At 43.4% G+C, this 14,149-nt stretch overlaps 1 non-coding gene across 1 annotated transcript; it reads left to right on the top strand.

The window, feature by feature from the left end:
- Positions 1–5,969: 5,969 nt before the first annotated feature.
- Positions 5,970–6,077, top strand: LOC115069709. Its single transcript, XR_003848952.1, has one exon. It is a non-coding gene; the product is annotated as a U6 spliceosomal RNA (small nuclear RNA).
- Positions 6,078–14,149: the final 8,072 nt, after the last annotated feature.

Below are 14,149 nucleotides of genomic sequence, written 5' to 3'. Positions count from 1 at the left end.
AGAATGTTATACACTTCTGAGATGTTAAAAAGTAGTAAAGATGATTAAATTATTGATTTAAAGAGGTGCCTTTGATATAATTACTTTGTGAGCCCTGATGTTCCTCATTCAGATGTGTAGCTTGTTTCTGCATGCCCAGGCTGTTGCCATCCCGCCTTCACACGCCCCTGCATGCGCATTCTGGTGTTGAAAGCTTTGGAGCTGCCAGTCTGCTGTTGACCAAGTGAAAGCTTTCAGAAGGCTGTATACAATGCTTTTTATAAAACAAATGCCTTCGTTGCTCTTTGGTGGCCCTCCTGGCATAGAGGCTTGGCAGATTTTAATGGAAAAGTTTCAGAACTAACCGTCCTCTTGTCAGCTGCAGCTGTGATGATGGAAGTGATGGAGGAAAGTGTCCTTCATGGTGAAAGTCACGTTGGAGCTAAGCAAGAGTGTGGCTGTCTGTGGACCCACTATCACGGAGTCTCCATCCCATGTGCAGTGCTTGGAGGTTAACATTCATGACGAATTCACTCACTGAAAATCCTTGACTAGAGTAATTACAAGGTGTTTCAGTGGTGTAAGGTGCCCTATTCCTGTGCTACAAATAACTTGATTTATGATTACAGATACCTTAGTTATGCACTGTACCATGGCGGCTCACGTCATGATTACATTACTTTGGAGGCAGGGGCAGGAGCATCACTGCAAGTTTGAAGACAGCCTGGGCTGGGTGATTTCCAGGCCCAGCCAGGACTGCAGAGCCAAATCCTGTCTCAAAAAATTGTTTTATGATGGAAAACTATGTATAACAGTCACCAAATAGGTACTTAAATATTAAGTTCTCTATTATTTCAAGTCATGCATTAAGTTTCAACTTATGGGCTGGAGAGATGGCTCAGCGGTTAAGAACTCTTCTTGAAGAAGACTGAGGTTCAAATCCCAGCACCCACATGGCAGCTAACAACTGTCCATAACTCCAGTTCCAGGGGATCTGACAGACGTGTCTGTCCTCCGTGGGCATTGCACGACATGGGTGCACTTACCTACATGCAGGCAGTACACGCATACACATAAAAATAATAAAAATATTTTTTAAAAAGTTTCAACTTACATCAGACTTTATGCTAAATTCTCAGAATGAATTATGACCCCTTTCTAAGTTTATAGTCCACTGAAAAATGGAAAAATGTGTATCATCAATCAGACAGAAGGTCGGGGCTGGAGAGATGGCTCAGTACGTAAGAGTACTTATTGCTCTTGCAGAGGACCGAGGTTCAGTTCCCAGCACATACCTGAAACTCCAGTTTCAGAGAATCCGACACCCTCTTCTGACGTCTGTGAGCTCCTGCATGCACGTGGTGCACCTACATACACCCAGGCATGTGTGTGCATGTGTGCACACATAATAAATAAATTTAAAAATAAAAAAGTAACTGCATTTATTTACTAAGTAAGCACAAAGCGCTGCATATATATATAGTATATTGACTTTCTAAATTACCTAAAATCACCTCTAATAAGGGTGAGAGCAAGGATAGGAAGGCTGAAGGTTAAAGACTTCATCCAACTTAATGCAGCACCTAAACTGCTGACAAAGGCTGGAACCTAGCCATACCCGAAGACAGCTCCATGTCACCTGACAAAGGCTGGAACCTAGCCATACCCGAAGACAGCTCCATGTCACCTGACAAAGGCTGGAACCTAGCCATACCCGAAGACAGCTCCATGTCACCTGACAAAGGCTGGAACCTAGCCATACCCGAAGACAGCTCCATGTCACCTGACAAAGGCTGGAACCTAGCCATACCCGAAGACAGCTCCATGTCACCTGACAAAGGCTGGAACCTAGCCATACCCGAAGACAGCTCCATGTCACCTGACAAAGGCTGGAACCTAGCCATACCCGAAGACAGCTCCATGTCACCTGACAAAGGCTGGAACCTAGCCATACCCGAAGACAGCTCCATGTCACCTGACAAAGGCTGGAACCTAGCCATACCCGAAGACAGCTCCATGTCACCTGACAAAGGCTGGAACCTAGCCATACCCGAAGACAGCTCCATGTCACCTGACAAAGGCTGGAACCTAGCCATACCCGAAGACAGCTCCATGTCACCTGACAAAGGCTGGAACCTAGCCATACCCGAAGACAGCTCCATGTCACCTGACAAAGGCTGGAACCTAGCCATACCCGAAGACAGCTCCATGTCACCTGACAAAGGCTGGAACCTAGCCATACCCGAAGACAGCTCCATGTCACCTGACAAAGGCTGGAACCTAGCCATACCCGAAGACAGCTCCATGTCACCTGACAAAGGCTGGAACCTAGCCATACCCGAAGACAGCTCCATGTCACCTGACAAAGGCTGGAACCTAGCCATACCCGAAGACAGCTCCATGTCACCTGACAAAGGCTGGAACCTAGCCATACCCGAAGACAGCTCCATGTCACCTGACAAAGGCTGGAACCTAGCCATACCCGAAGACAGCTCCATGTCACCTGACAAAGGCTGGAACCTAGCCATACCCGAAGACAGCTCCATGTCACCTGACAAAGGCTGGAACCTAGCCATACCTGAAGACAGTTCCATGTCACCTTCCCTCTAGCTATTTTGGAGCATTCATTATTGCTGGTTTTAGCTGAAGTTTGGGGTATATGTCTGGTTGACCAAACTAATGTGGGTTTCATCTTAACAGAAATTTGTATAACAAAAATTTTAAGTTTATTATAAGTTATGGATGTGGTCCTATATAAGGGGGAGGACCTGAGGCAATTTTTCATATATTTGAGGAATAAATATCCAAACCAATTATAATTCATTCAGTAAAAGCTTATTGATGCACTCAAGGTAAAAGCAAGACAGCCACAACACACCTGAAACACTTAGGTAGATGAATTGAATGTGAGCCTCTGGACACCACAGTTTATGTAAATGGCATATTATAGTATCCTGCACGCTCTTCTAAAGCCTCTGTGCTGTAAGTGCTAAGCAGTGATCATGCCCTCACAACAGAGTTCCCCTGATTATACACCTCTAACTGGGATAGATTCCAACACCCATGTGTCCAGTCTGGGGGGCAGTGTCTTCACCAGTAGAAGCTCCCTTGTATTTAGAGTTGTCTTGAAATTTGAGAAATGTTATGTTCTTAAATTCAGAACATTCAAAATGAGCCAGTTTTGTAACTTCAAAAGCATATGCCTCATATTAACACAAAATATAGATAATTATAGTATGAAAATTCTAAAATGCAAAGGCAATCATTAAAAAACCCAGTAGCTAGGCATGGTGCTAGGTCTGTAATACCGCACTCTGGAGGCAGGGGCAAAAGGAACACAAGTTAGAGGCCAGCCTGGTCTATATAGTAAGTTCTGGCCAAAACTCTGTCTCTAAAACGAAAACCAAAGCCAGAAATAAAAGACTTCCAAGATTAACACATTTAAAATTACTTGATCCCAGTACTTGTTTATATAAATGATTGAGCATACACAAGTGTTTTATGTGATTTAATATCTGAAATGAACAATGAAATAATAAAATACTAAAACAAAATAATATTGACACTGCTCTACCACTTAATTATACTTAGCTCAATCCATGTAAAACAGGCTGACAGTATGTATCAAATGTAGCTCATCTTTATAAATGTAGACATTGTGCTGAGAGCTTTCTCAGGGCTCCCATAGTGAATGGCAAAAAGAGCCCTATAGTCAGGTGACATTTTCCCGGGAAGCTGACAGAATGAGATGCTGTTTAGCACACAGATGTTGAGAACTCCAGAGTGACAGAGACTGAAGTTTAGACTAGCTTGTGATCTTTATGGGACAACTTTCCAAGATCTGTAGAGAAGGGGCCTAGATAAACACGGCTAATGTAAGTTCAACCACGTGTGCCTTCCTGCAGCCTATGTGTACAAATGCATGCCCACCTACACATACAATCTATGTGCAAATATGCATGCCCACCTACACACACAATCTATGTGTACAAATGCATGCCCACCTACACACACAATCTATGTACACCTACGCATACCCACCTACACACATAATCTATATGCACATATGCGTGCCCACCTACATACAATCTATGTGCATGTACACATGCCCACTTACACACACAATCTATGTGCACATACATATGTGCACAACCTCTTGTAAGTTGAATACAAAGCAATATAAAGATTTGAAGACAAGTGTGTGAAGAACTCTTTCCGGCAACGGTGAAAACATAACATCTTCAGCATTTTGAGTGGATAGTAGTGTTAGTGTAGCCACACTGTCATAAAGCAGCTCTAAAACCTTCCTATCATGTAGATCTAAACCTCTAGATCCATTTAACATTCCCTTTCTCCCCCATCCCTGACCTCTGCATAGATACCTCATATAAACTGCGTTTGTCTCTTCTTGCTTAGCTTATTTCACTATTGCATCACATCATGTGTACCTATTATCTTGTCTTGGGCCTGCTTCTGCATCTTGTCTCTCATGAACAGTGCAGCATGAGCCTTTGGATCACAGCCCAGCATCGTACTTTTGAATTTTAAATTGAAATGTCCATACTACTTGCACATTTCACAGCCCCACTAGGAGTGCACACGGGTTCCAGTCTCTCCACTGCTTTTCCAACATGTGCTGTGTTCACCTTTTGATAGTGGCCATCCTAAGGGACAGGAGGTGACGGCCTGTTGAGGATTTGATTCCTTTCTCATAATGATGTTGAGCACTTTGGTCATGCTATTTCCCATTTGTATATAATCTTTGGAGAAATATCTTTTGAAGTCTCTACCTAAAGGAGATTTTAGAAAAGTAACGCTTGTTTCATGGTGTCCAAGGCCCGTGAGGCTCTGGCCTTGGTCTGTTTCTTCCCTTTCCAACAGTCCTACTCCTCTTCTTTCCTTCTCATTTCCAGAAGTGGATGTGGTACGCATTAGCTTTTGCTTTTCTCCTGATTCGTTCATTTTCTGATTCATACATCTTATTCATTTTATTTTCTCATTAAAGAACGTCCTTCCCTCAGTGACCTCATATTCTGGCTTTAAAGATGTCTGAAATTGTTCCTGAGTATATATTACTTTTTCTTTTCTTCCTGCTTGCAGAGGACTTAATTTAGAAAATCTTATCATTATATTTATCATATGTGACCTTTGTTTATATGCTTACCTATATGCTTTCTCCAATCATTAAATTCATTTAATCATTTGTAACTAACATCTAAAATAGTCCCCCATGGGGCTGGAGAGATGGTTCAGTGGTTAAGAGCACTGGATGCTCTTGCAGAGAACTCTGGTTCGGTTCCCAGTACCCACATGGTAGCTAACAATCATCCCTAACCTCAGTTCCAGGGGAACTGACGTCTTCTGGCCTCTGGAAGCATTGCCTGACACAGATGCACTTAAACACGTGCAGGAAATACGTGCATACACAAAGGTAAAAATAACACTTTTAAAAAATAGAGTAGTCCGTCGAACAGTCCATCTTCAACACATCATCCAGTTTCAGCTTTCAGGCCGCCCATCCCATGCGTCTGCTCACTCATTTGTTCATTGCTGTGCTCCCTCTGTAGACGCTATATAAATGCTGTGATCTAGGAATCTCACTTGTCTTATTTTCTACAGTATTTGTGGCATGCAGAGCAATACAGGCCAGGTGGGAGACATTTTAGAAGCATTTGTTCAACCTAGTATGAATAGATGAGTGAGTCAACGAATTGAAATACGGCAAGTAGTAAGCGTCTGAAGGAAAGAATGGTAATGAACGTGAGGCTAAGGAGGGCCACTGGTGAGCTGAGAATGTACGTCTTTCTTCATATCTTGTCAACCCACAGCAAGGACCGTGTAATGTTCACTTTCCAGTTCTGTCACAGAAAATTGAGTGACTCGGGATTTCATACTATTGCTGCTGCTTCTCCCTCTCCTAGACCTTAAACATGAGTCCACTGGCTTTAGTGTTTTCAACAGGATGCTCATCAAAAGTTCTCCAGACATGTTTGCTCTCTTCAGTAACATATATACTGAAACTGAAACAATTCAGAGAAGATTCACATGGCCGCTGGACAAGGAGAATATTGTAAGTTCTACAAACAGCCCTTCTAATTCTAAATATAACAGAAAATAGACATCAGATTAATCATTTTATTTGGATCTCTCTCTCTCTCTCTCTCTCTCTCTCTCTCATTCCCCAAAAATGCACATTCTTCTCATTCTTCTTCATTGAGTGTTTCTCAATACCCTTCATGTTATGTGAACAAGGACCAGGAATCCACAAATCTTGCTGTTATGGATCTCAATGACCATCAAGGAGTCCTTGTTAGAGAAGTTAGAGATGTGGAAACTTTGCTCCCTTTAATGTTTACATAAAGTTCAATGCCATGGGAACAATCCTAATCATGACCAACTCCAATGATAAGAAGAAAAGAGTCCATTTGAAGTAGAAAACAGATTTAACGAACAGTCGAACACTTTAGAAACGCAACCTTCTCACCCGCCTCAGGCCACGGCTTGTAAGCTTTGCAGTGATTGGGAAGAGAGGCTCAGGAGAAAGAATGCCTGGCTGAGTCTGATTTCTGCCACCTTGCTCCTGAGCATGCTTCTGACCTAACTTCTCCATGCCTCGTGTCTCTAGTTTTTTTAAATGTGAGGATCAAATATATTTCGTACTTACAAAGTGCTAAGAAGGAGCTTGACATGCTGGTGTACTTATTACCAATTTCACACATACTGGAATGAGTTATGGAGATAAAACTCAGAATCCCAGGAGACCATTTTTTTTAATCAAGTCATAAAAGAGAGAAAGATAATTTGGGTAAGCCGAAATCCTTTTGAGTTGAGAGATGCCAAGTGCGAATTGCTGGAGGACAAGTAGCTCGGAGTCTGAGGCATAACAATTACCGCATGTTTGTGGGATAAATGATGGAGAGGCTGAATGAATGCGGAAACACAGTGTGAACAGAAGGAAGAGGAAGGATCGGTATATGACAGTATAAAGTTGCTTTCTTTGTTGCTGTTCCACAGATCTAATTTCTAGCTGCTGTGTTGTTGAAATGTATAGACTTGCTGTATTTGGAACAGGGAAGCCTGAAATCATATGTAAAGGGATGGGTCCAGAAAGTTAAACCATTACCAAATCTTCCAGGGTTCTTAACAATTTCAGTGTATCTACTTCATGGTTATACTTTACACAAGGTGAGAGATCGTGGGAGAAAGAATTTGAGGAGGCAACAGCTGGGTAAAAGATGAGGAGAGGTGCTAGGCAATGCCCAGCAATGTCCCCAGCAGCAGGGGAAGATGTTGGATGCTGAGGAGGTGACCAGTCTGAGACTAGAGCGTCATCTCATCTCTTACCTTCTCCAGGGGAAGTCCATTTTCCTAAGGCAAGCTGGAACATGTACCTATTGACTGCCCTCTCGTTATAATGAGTGGAAAATTGAGGTTTGCCACAATCACATTTTTGTGTTCTGCTTTGTTTTGCTAACTTCTTGAGACAGGGTCTTATTATGTAGCCCAGGTTGGACTTGAAGTCTCTCTCCTTTTGCATCAGCCTCCCAAGTGTTGGGATTGCAGGCATGTACCACCAAGGATGTCTTCAAGCTCTGTGTCCCGGGGGGGGGGGGTACTTGTTCCTCCGAGGGGCAGGGCCTGCTGTGGAGAGGTAGCTACAGAGAGGGAGCTGCGGAGAGTTAGCTGTGGAGGGAGGAGTATTGGCACAATCTTGGAAGCCGGCAGCGCAGAAAAAAAGTGGCCTAGTGTCTCACCAGTGTGGACGCAAGAGGGGGCATTTGCCGACCTGGGGCAAGACCGCAAGCCCACAAGGTGTGGACGAAAGCTAATGGAGACTGTGGGCAGGATGCAGAAGCGATCTGGAATGGCGTGTGGCTGAGCCACAGAGCAGAACAGGGCTCTGGGTGTTCACCTCTTGTGGGGTGCCAGGTGTTCGCCTTTGTAAGTTACTCTATTTCCACTACCCAGGATATAAACTATGAAAAATTCAGGTAAAGATATGTTACATGGTTTGTCTAGTAGTGCCTGGAGCAGGGGCCCTAAGAGAACTTGGGCGACAAGCTCTTATTTATGTATTTTGACTTATATCACTCCAAGATGATAGCAACCAGACCCGTGTAACAAGATTCCAAAGATCCTGCTCACTGGTCTCCTGCACAAGTGCAGCTGGATGCTGCTGGACGGAGGGAGCCACTTGTTACTTTTCCAGGGGAAATAGTCACTATTAACTCAAGATCATTGGTTTCAAAAGAATTCTCAGCAGCACTCAGCAATCCAACATTTCTTTTGCTCATTTGCTCCCCTACTCTCGGCGGCTAGCTCCTCGAAGTCTCACTACCTGGACAGGCACATGCACCTTCTCCCTTTCCCACAGCTGGCTGTTGGCCCGACCTTTGTTCCCACTACCACACGTGAAAACCTAACCTTATTATTCCGCGTCCATTGTCCTCTCATTTCGGACGTATCTATCATTCCTAGGGATTGTCTCATTCACCAAAGCATCCTGTTTCTTTTGCCTCTAAAATAATAGCCTTTGAATATATTTGGGTTTTTTCCATCTTCACGATCAAGTTAAGAAAACAATTGTTTCTTCCTCCTACGCATCTGCCATTGCTTCCTAGTCAATAGCTCCACTGAGCTGTTCTTACAACTTTCAAAGTTCTTTTAAGTGTGATAGTAAACATATACTGAACACTGCAAAAACACTTGAGCTTCTGCTCAGGGCTCCATCCCAAGCCCAACGTGTGATTAATTACCGCCCTCGCCAAGAAAGAGGGGTGAGCTGGCGCTACAGAGGTGCACAGCATGCCGCCTCCTGCCACTAGCCTGTCTCTCCACTTTTGATGTAGCCTGACTTCAGGTAACAGACCAGTTCACAGGTTTTACTCTATACCAACAGAATCACACTGTGTACATTTTTGTTGTTGTCGTTTTTGGACTCTTTAATTTCCATGAGGTTCACCAGCGTTAGCTGTGTAGTTGTAGTTTGTTCATTTCCACAATTACACAGTAACCCATTGTTTCACAAATTATTTATTGTTGAATAGTCTGTTTCCATTTAGGGTGATTAAGAATATGTTACAAAAGCCGGGTGTGGTGGTGGTGCACGCCGTTAGTCCCAGCACTCGGGAGGCAGAGGCAGGCGGATCTCTGTGAGTTCAAGACCAGCCTGGTCTACATAGTGCGTTCCAGGCCAGCTGGGGCTACAGGGAGAGGAGAACCTGTCTCAAAAAGACCAAAATTTTTTTAAAAAGAATATAAGCCTTCACACATGCCAAGTGTGTGCACCTGCTTGTAGTTGTGGTAGCGGGAGTAGCATTTTCCCGGTTCCAGATCTTGTGGTTCTTTTCTCAGTGTTCAGTAACTCAGGAGAAGCTGAGATTTCTCAGTTGCCTGCAAGGCTCTGCGTCATCTGGACTCCCTCCTTCTGGCCTCTTCTTAAGCCATTCTCCTCCAGCCCTTCTCCTCACCTGGAATGGGGGAGCCTCCCCCACATTCCTGAGTCTTTCACAGTTGCTCCATCTGCCCAGGGGTCCCCTCCTCCACCTTTCCAGCTCATTCATTCTCTCTTCAGGTTTCAGCTGTGTTTTCAGTCCCACAGGGATGCTTTCTCCAGCTTTCCTCTTCCAGTTCCTTTATATAACATCATCTACTTCTCCTTAGCATTTGCCACAGCTGGAATTTTAGTTATTGGCACCTATTTCCAATCTCCCCTGAAAGAGAATTCCTGGAAACTGGGAAGTGGGAGGAAGAGAGAAGAGAAATCTTGGAAGCTATGAGGTAGGTACAAGAGTAATTTCAGTCTTTGTACTCTTCAAATTTGCCATTTGATACTGGAATATGTTCTTAATAAATGTGGTTTTGTTATACACCATTTTAATGCACATTTTTCAGTTTGTTTTTTGCTAATGACCTATTACTTGGAGTTTAGTTTTTAAACTTTTTGTTGACAGTTTCATATATTTATATAATGAATTTTAGTTGTTTTCGCCCCATGCCCCTCTCTCATTGCCTTCTCTCTCCCACTGAAACACTATTCTCAAGTCCTACTTTCCTATCTACATTTTGTGTGTTAGTCACTGAGTTTCACTAGAATTTCTTATCTGAGTGTGAGTGGGAAATTATTACTGGAGCCAGGGAAACTTATCAGTGGCTACAGCACTGAAGAAAATACCACTTCCTCCCCCAACTTTATATTTACTCTGTATTACGGGAATGATGTCACACAAAAGGCAAATTCAAGAAGTTTTCTTACTCAAGTTCAAAATGGGTAGTAAACAGCTTAGAAAATGGGCATCTGAACGATGCGTTTGGCCCCCAAACGACTCATGAGCGTACAGTGGTGGTCCTTCAGGAAGACTCAAAGTAGACAAGAGCTTAAAGAGGAGGAACATGATGATGGTCGTTGAGGATGAGAGCCATCATCAGCCAATCCTCATAACCACAGAAGTTGCCAAAGAACTCAGCCTGGACTACTCAGTGGTGGTTTAGCAGTTTAAACAAATTGGAAAGGTAGAAAAGTGGGCACCTCAGGAACTGACCAGAAATAAACACAATGATCGTTTTGAAGTGCTGTTCTCTCTTACTCCACTCAACAATAAACATTTCTCAATTGGGTTGTGGCATACAATTAAAAGTGGATTGTTGCCAGGCATGGTGGTGCACGCCTTTAATCCCAGCACTCAGGAGGCAGAGGCAGGCGGATCTCTGTGTTCAAGGCCAACCTGGTCTACATAGTGAGTTCCAGGACAGCTGGGGCTACAGGGAGACCCTGTCTCTAAAAAGACCGAAAAAAAAAAAAAAAAAAAAGGAGGATCGTTTACTATAACTGGTGACAACCAACTCAGTGGTTGGGCTAAGAAAAAGCTCCAAACCACTTCCCAGAGCTAAACTTGCACCAAAAAGTGTCCTGGTCACTGATGGTGTGCTGCCAGTCATACCTGCTACAGTTCTCTGAATCCCAGTGAATCCACTCCATTGGGGAAGCATGCTCCACACACAGATGCCATGCATGGAAAATTGCTCACTGTTGGAACTGGTCGGCAGAACGACAACACCTGACCACAACTTGCACACCAATGCTTCAGAAAGTGAGTGTGGGCTGCACACTTTTGCCTCATCCACCGTGTCCACCTGGCCTCTTACCAACCAGTTGCCTCTTCTTCAAGTGGTCCCTGCCACTTTTGGTGGGAAAATGCGTCTGCAACCACCAGGGTGCAGAAAACACCCTCCAACAATTCATCCTAGCCTGAAAATAAATAAACTTGTGCATGGCTCATTGACAAAAGGGTGCTGACTGTAATAGTTTCTATTTGATTAATAAAGATGAAGCTGCGTTATAATGATTTAAAATTCAGAGTTCCAAATTCCATTCCCCTTTTCACCAGCCTAGTAAGCTGGCAAGAAGCAGCAGTGAACCTGATGCTGTCAGACAACACAGAAGAGGGACAGCTGATGGTGTTCTCTGACTTCTGTGTGCATGTAATGGTACAATCTCTCTCTCTCTCTCTCTCTCTCTCTCTCTCTCTCTCTCACACACACACACACACACACATTTTTAAAAAACAACCTTTCTGGAGGTATTTTGAAGGGGGACATGGGGAAAATGGACGAACTTAACTGGGAACACTAGCAACTCCAACATGGAACTCTGGGGGTCAGGATTTCCCCCAAGTATCAAAGCATAGTTCAAATAAGAGTGCTGTAATGAACAAAAAGAAATACTAAAACCTCCCTAGGTATGAGAACTCTGTTTAAAATAATAGATGAATACACCCTGAATATGGTGGTACATGCCTGTGATCTTGGGAGGTAGAGGCAGGAAGATCAAGAGCCCAAGGCCAGCCTGGGCTATGTGAGACCCTGTCTAAAAGTTTTAATAGTAAATAATCAAATGACTGAATGAATATATTGTTCTTTCTAGATTACTGTTTGCTTAATATTTTTCACTTTTGGAGATAGGGCTTCACTCTGTAGCCCAGGTTGGCCTGGAACCCTATACAGAGCCCAGAGCAGCTGTGAACTTGCAGTAATCCACCTCCTTTTCCCTCCCAAGTGATGAGACTGCAGATATAAGCTACCATGCATGGATCATTCATTTGTTTGTATTTTAAATTATATTTTTGAAAGTATAGAATAGTTACATTTTATAGTTTGTATTTGTTTCTAGGTATGTATACTTTTGCATAATTTGTATATATTTAAAACAGGTGATTGCTCAAAGTTAAGTCATTATTTTAATGCTTAAAGTAGTTTGGATATCTAAGTAAGACAAATTTTAATATTTTGAAAGCTAAAACAAAGAATTACCTGAGATATTTCATATGAGGAGATATTTGTGGGTTTTATTGAATATGTATATTAAACCAGAAATGATGCCTTCCCTGTATTCCCAGCACTCAGGAGGCAGAGGAGGAGGATCAGTAGCTCCAGGCAAGCATAGGCTATGTGGGGAGCCCCTGACTCAAACAAAACAAAACAAAAAAACTAAACAAAACAAAAAGCAAAGGTGTAATCTATACACTAGCTTTGTAACTGAAAGAGAAAAATTTGCTCTCACATTTTTTAAGATTTATTTCATTTTTAACTCTGTGTATGTGCATAGTTGTGTGTGTGTGTGTGTGTGTGTGTGTGTGTGTGTGTATCTGTGTCTGTGCATGCAAGGGCTGGAGCTACAAATATTTGTTAGCCCCTGAAGAAGGTCCTGGGAACTGAACTTGGGTCTTCTGCAAGAGCAGCAAGTGCTCTTAACCAGTGAGCCATCTCTCCAGCCCAGGCCCTCACATGTTTAAGGAACTGGTTCACCCCTGAGAAAACTTTTAAAAGAAAATTAACCTGGGCATGGTAACTCAGACCTTTAATCCCAGCACTCGGGGAGGCAGAGGCAGGCGGGTCTCTGTGAGTTGGAGGCCAGCCTGGTCTACATAGTGAGTTCCAGGACAGCTGGGGCTACAGGGAAACCCTGTCTCAAAAAGACAAAAAAGAAAAGAAAAGAAAAGAAAAATTGGTAACTATAGGTTTTGTAAGGAAGCAAGGGATTTGAAATATGACAATTATTCTCTGGTATTCCTTTAAATATGTACATGACATGTAGTTTCATCTTTAGGAGTTGAGGTAGGTGGTGTCCTACCACTTGGTCCATGGGGAAGTGATGCTCGTGCGCTCAGCATGAAGGCACAAGAGAAGCAAATGGCGGGGAAGGCAGGGGAAAGTGAGCTAGAAAGTGGAGGGAAACCAGGAGGAGCAAGGGTCGACAGCAGGAAACACAGTGGGAAGATGAGGGATCGGCGTCTTCTGAGCAGACTGTTCCAGGAGCTCTTTATGTTCTTACTTAATCTGTACAAAAAAAACTCATGAAGTAGAAGCAGAGGAATCGGGATGGCAGGACAAAATAACATTTCTAATCATACAATTAGCACCTGTGAAGCTAGCATTTAATTCCAAAGTCAACCTGCAATACTGAGTAACAAGAGAGGTTGGGAGCGTGACGATAAACTGAGACAGAGCTGCCCTGTTCCTCTTGACAGGGCCGCAACCTCTGTTGGCTCAACAACTGGACTAGCAGGGGCTTGACAGATGCCACAGGGCCACCACCCTGCCGCACACCTATCCGCCTACTGCTGTTCTTGTGGAACTGGAAGTGAGGGGTGGAGTTCACTGATGACTCCCAGATGCATGGCTTCTACCTTAATGCATTAGCTTAAGTGGGTGGAGCGGGAAGCAAACACAGAAATACAATGGCGATTTCAGCTAAAAGGGTCATTCTGCAGTTCAGGTCCTGCACAGAACTTGAAGCAATTCTTTGCCACTTGGGGTTAAGAAAGATAACCTTAATTCCCATGCTTACCCGCTGCTCTTATTTTTCTTCAACTCATGACGTGTAATACTGTATCTATAGCCAAAGGCTAGGGATGGGTTGTGTTTGGTAAAACATTACACTGGTTCCAGGCAATACTTAGTGACACTGAATGGTTTTAACCAGCAGGTCTCTGTGAACGAAAAAAGACAGGTGCCAGGGGATGCCTCCTGGGTTCCAAATACTGTGTAGCAATTGTTAGAAGACTGGAAATTACTACTTTTTAAACATATTCTTGTCAGTGCTAGGGCTTGAACCCAGGACCTTTATATGATGGGCAAGCACTCAACTACTGATCAACAGCCACAGCCACAT

This window comes from Nannospalax galili, unplaced genomic scaffold (assembly GCF_000622305.1).
Source record: "Nannospalax galili isolate Female #2095 unplaced genomic scaffold, S.galili_v1.0 scaffold454, whole genome shotgun sequence".
Taxonomy (NCBI): domain Eukaryota; kingdom Metazoa; phylum Chordata; class Mammalia; order Rodentia; family Spalacidae; genus Nannospalax; species Nannospalax galili.
This window is presented reverse-complemented; position numbering and strand designations above follow the sequence as displayed.